A 5,495-nucleotide genomic window follows, 5' to 3' on the forward strand; every position below is an offset into this window, starting at 1 on the left:
AATAAAGTCTGACACTGTTTCCACTGTTTCCCCATCTATTTCCTATGAAGTGATGGGACTGGATGCCATCATCTTCGTTTTCTGAATGTTGAGCTTTAAGCCGATTTTTTCACTCTCCACTTTCACTTTCATCAAGAAGCTTTTGAGTTCCTCTTCACTTTCTGCCATAAGGGTGGTGTCATCTGTATATCTGAGGTTATTGATATTTCTCCTGGCAATCTTGATTCCAGCTTGTGTTTCTTCCAGTCCAGCGTTTCTCATGATGTACTCTGCATATAAGTTAAATAAGCAGGGTGACAATATACAGCCTTGACGTCCTCCTTTTCCTATTTGGAACCAGTCTGTTGTTCCATGTCCAGTTCTAACTGTTGCTTCCTGACCTGCATATAGGTTTATCAAGAGGCAGGTCAGGTGGTCTGGTATTCCCATTGCTTTCAGAATTTTCCAGTTTATTGTGATCCACATTAGGATCTGTGTTAATAACCATATATAGTTACATGGAAGAAGCAGTGAATGTGAAGTAAGTAGAAAACATTAAACTTCCCTTAACATTGCAGTCTACTCCAAGCAATTGACTTTGATGGTCAAATGCTTTATTATGACTTCTATTCCCTTGAACTATATAAGTATCCTCCTGGTCTTAGACTGGAGATCTGAAAGCCACAGGCCTCTTGTAAACACATTACTTTTGTAAACATGTCACCTCTGTAAACATGTCTGTCAAATACATTTGGGGTTTTTCAGATCAAAAATGCATCAATAAAAAGACCTAGAATTGCAGCACTGATCTCTTTTCCTGATAGCTTTTCTCCTCAGTATTGCTGCTGAGGTCCCCTGGAAACACCATCTGCCTTCCAATCGGTTGGATCTGAGAAATAAGGTACTCAATTAAAAGGCAAATGCAAATGATTGGAGAAGACTTGGCAATATAATGCTATTTTGTAGTTTATAAAATCCTTGTGAAGATTTTCTAGAACTACATTGGTCTATATGAGTCAGTATGTGGCTATTGAGTAATTGATAAAATTTCTTTTTTCTTTTTCTTTTTACTTTCTTCAGTATGGCTACAGGAAAATCTAAAATAGCATGTGAGGTTTATGTTTGTAGCCCATATTTAATATCTGTTGAATGGTCCTGCTCTAAAGTAAGGTTTGACCAATACTGAGGGCTAATTATCATGGCATGGGAGAAACTATGTGCCAAAATTGTCACATTCTGTCAGCTAAGTTACCCCTGCCTTCTTTTTTTTTTTTTTATTAACTCCCTAGTATGCTTGCCTGGAGAATCCCATGGACAGAGGAGCCTGGCAGCCTATAGTCCATGGGGTTGCAAGAGTCAGACACAACTTAGCAACTAAACCACTACCACCACACACTACAGTCTAAGAACAAAAGAAAATGGGTATTGATATCACGTATATCGATATTACAGAATCATCTCCATCCTAGAAAAAGATGAGTTTTATTTTGGCCATCCTGTGTTTGAGATAGTGCATCCAGAGAGAATGTGAAAAAGGATGAAAGACATGAAACTGAAGCTTGGCAGTGAAGGTAGGACCTGAGGTGTCGTATTACTACATAAACTGAAGCAAAAAAAGGTGAAGAACTCTCATTGTGATCCAGAGGCAAAGGCCTCTGTTTAAAGGTCCACATCTCTCAGTACTCACTGTTTGGTCATGAATAAATTCATCTCCAATTGCTGAGACTCATTTATTGGTGGTAAAGTTGGAATAGTCCTTTTTATCCTCAGTAAATATTATTGGAGCCTATCAAGTGCCAGGCACTGCTCAGATGCTGAAGACACTATGAAGAATAAGGCCCAACCTTGACCTCCAAAAGCTCTGATCTAGTCCAGGAAGCATTAAGGAAGTGGGTAGTAATGGGTTGTTGTCATAGTTGGATAAATACTGAGGAGTCGCAAATTCAATCTTAAAGAGGGTCAGATTCCTTCACTCTGATCATCCATATTCAGATTTCTGTATTCAGGGCAGCTGTCCCTCCTCTGAAAACGTTCACAGTTGCCTCTCCACACCCCAGCTATTCACCTATTACCCCGTGTATACCTCCACTAGCATCGACCATCTATAGAGCCATAATCTTTTTTGTTTCCTCTCTGTCTCCATTAGATTATGAAATCCTTGAAGGAAAGAATTTTGTTTTCTAATTCTAGATGCTTAGAAAGCTTCAAGTACCAAGTAAATATTTTCTCTTTCTCTTTGTTTCCTGTTTCTTCAATTAGAGGTAAGAGCTGAAATCCCCAAAACAGAAAGAACTGAAAGACAACGTGTGCTCAGTTGCTCAGTCATGTCTGACGCTTTGTGGCCCCATATACTGTAGCCTGCCAGGCTTCTCTGTCCATGGGATTGTCCCTGCAAGAATACTGGAGTGGGTTACCGTTCCATACTCCAAGGGATCTTCCTGACCCAGGGATCAAACCCACGTCTCTTGTTGTCTCCTGCATCGGAGACAGAAGAAAGAATCCAAAATGTAGAGAGTTCAGGACTGTGTTTTGAGAAAATCTCCATTTTAGAAGAAAAGAATTCTATACAGAAGAGGATTTCTCAAAGAGAGTGTGGAGAAGAATACTGTCAAACACTGCAGGGATATCATAAGAATGAGATTGCAGGAAGACTCGCATTTAGCTATTGTGTTACATTTGTTATCTGAATTCATATCAAAACACTACAGAATAAATTTCCTAGTGACCTCTTTAGCTTTAGCAATGATGTCTTTGTTTTTTGATCTATGAGCATTACAAAGACCTTAAGAAAGGATGAGATTATTCTGCCAAATGACCACAAAACTCTTTTGAAGTCTGGCAGATGCCTTCAGTGAACATACAGTGAGCTGTGAACTCCCAGCAACAAAGGAAGTTGGGTGATTTCTCTTGTTAGCCTGAGCCATGAATGGCCTGACTCTAAGCATTGTTAAGAAAACAGCTTCAGTTTCTTCTTTCACTTACTTCTAGCAGGTGGTTGAGGCAAAGGTTCAAAAAGCATGAAAAACCTGATGAATCATACATCCTCTCTTCCTTCTCATAGACTCCATTCTGACTCAATGATCTTCACATTCCCGGATAAAGTGCTGTGCTGGAAAGAGGCCTGAACTCATGGAGGCCTGATTCTGAGCCCTGACTTTGCTACTGCCTAACCAAGAGCAGAGATCAAATTGCCAGTATCTGTTGGATCATAGAAAAAGAAAGAGAGTTCCAGAAAAACATCTACATCTGCTTCATTGACTAAACTAAAGTCTTTGGCCATTTGGATCCCAACAAACTGTGGAAATTTTTTAAAGAGATGGGAATACCAGACTACCTTACCTGCCTCCTGAGAAATCTGATGCAGGTCAAGAAGCAACAGTTGGAACTGGCCATGAACAATGGACTGGTTCAAAATTGAGAAAGGAGTACATCAAGGCTGTATATTGTCACCCTGCTTATTTAACTTCTATGCAGAGTACATCATGCGAAATGCTGAGCTGGATGAAGCACAAGCTGAAATCAAGATTGCCAAGAGAAATATCAATAACCTCAGATATGCAGAAGACACCACCCTTATGGCAAAAAGTGAAAAAGAACTAAAGAGTCTCTTGATGAAAGTGAAAGAGGAGCATGAAAAAACTATCTTAAAATTCAGCATTCAAAAAACTAATGGCATCTGGTCCCACCTCATGGCAAACAGATGGGAAAACAATGGAAACAGTGAGAGACTTAATTTTCTTGGGCTCCAAAATTACTGCAGATGGTGAGTGCAGCCATAGAATTAAAAGATGCTTGCTCCTTTGAAGAAAAACTGTAACAAATCTAGACACCATATTAAAAAGCAGAGACATTACTTTACCAGCAAAGGTACATGTAGTCAAAGCTATGGTTTTTCCAGTAGTCATATATGGATGTGAAGTTGGACCATAAAGAATGCTGAGCACTGAAGAATTGATGCTTTTGAACTGTGGTTTTTGGAGACGATTCTTGAGTCCCTTAGACTGCAAGAAGATCAAACTAGTCAACATTAAAGGAAGTGAAGTGAAGTGAAAGTTGCTCAGTTGTGTCTGACTCTTTGTGACCCTATGGACTATACAGTCCATGGAATTCTCTAGGTCAGAATACTGGAGTGGGTAACCTTTCCCTTCTCCAGAGCATCTTCCCAACCCAGGAATTGAACCCAGGTCTCCTGCATTGCAGGTGGATTCTTTACAAATGAGCCACAAGGAAAGTCCATTCTAAAGGAAATCAGTCCTGAATACTCATTGGATGGACTGATGCTGAAGCTGAAGCTCCAGTACTTTGGCCACCTGATGTGAAGAACTGACTCATTGGGAAAGAGCCTGATGCTGGGAAAGGCTGAAGACAGGAGGAGAAGGGGATGACAGAGGGTGAGATGGTTTGATGGCATCACTGACTCAATAGACATGACTTTGAGCAAACTTCAGGAGTTGGTGATGGACAGAGAAGCCCGGCATGCTTCAGTTCATGGGGTCGCAAAGAGCTGGACACTACTGAGAGACTGAACTGAATTGAACCAAGAGCAGGGACTTCCCAGGTGGTGCTACTGGTAAAGGACCTGTCTGCCAGTGCAGAAAACATAAGAAATGCAAGTTTGATCCCTGTGTCAGGAAGATCCCCTGGGGGAGGACACAGCAACCCACTCCAGTGTTCTTGCCTGGAGAAGCCCATGGACAGAGGAGCCTGGTGGGCCTAGAAGGTTACAATTCATGGTGTCACAAACACAGTCAGACATGACTGAGTGACTAAGCATGCAACCAAGAGCAAGTCATTTCTTTTTCTTTTTTCTTCTTCTTTTTTAAAAAATATTTATTTATTTGACTGCACTGAGTGTTAGTTGTGAGGTGAAAGATATAGTTGTAGCATGCAATTCGGTTACAGTATGTGGGATCTATTTCCTTGACCAGAGATTCAACCCAGCCTCCCTGCATTAGGAGCGAATTCTTAGCCATTGGATCACCAAGGAAGTGCCAATTTCCTCATCTGTAGAAGATGCCTTCCTGCTCTCTTATAAGTACCTTCAGAATGAGCACAAAGGTTCATTTCTCTGTATCCCAATTGCCTAGCATAGAACTGTCTGACTCTTTGTGACCCTATGGACTGTAGCTGTCCAGGCTCCTCTATCCATGGGATTTCAAAGGCAAGAATACTGGACTGGGTGGCCATTTCCTACTCCAAAATATCTTTCAGACCCAGGAATCCAGCCCCAGTCTCCTGCATTACAGGTAGATTCTTTACCGTCTGAGCCACCAGGGAAGCTCTTCTATAAAGCAGACACTACATAAGAGAAATTTTAAGATTTTAAAGCACTAGTTTTAGTATTCAATATCTGAAATTCTGATTTTTACCTAAAGATTTTAAATGTTTTTTGACCACAAGTTTAACTTATATGCAGAGTACATCATGAGAAATGCTGGACTGGAAGAAACACAAGCTGGAATCAAGATTGCCAGGAGAAATATCAATAACCTCAGATATGCAGATGACACCACCCT

This window comes from Bison bison, unplaced genomic scaffold, assembly GCF_000754665.1.
Source record: "Bison bison bison isolate TAMUID 2011002044 unplaced genomic scaffold, Bison_UMD1.0 scf7180017864535, whole genome shotgun sequence".
NCBI classification, from domain to species: domain Eukaryota; kingdom Metazoa; phylum Chordata; class Mammalia; order Artiodactyla; family Bovidae; genus Bison; species Bison bison.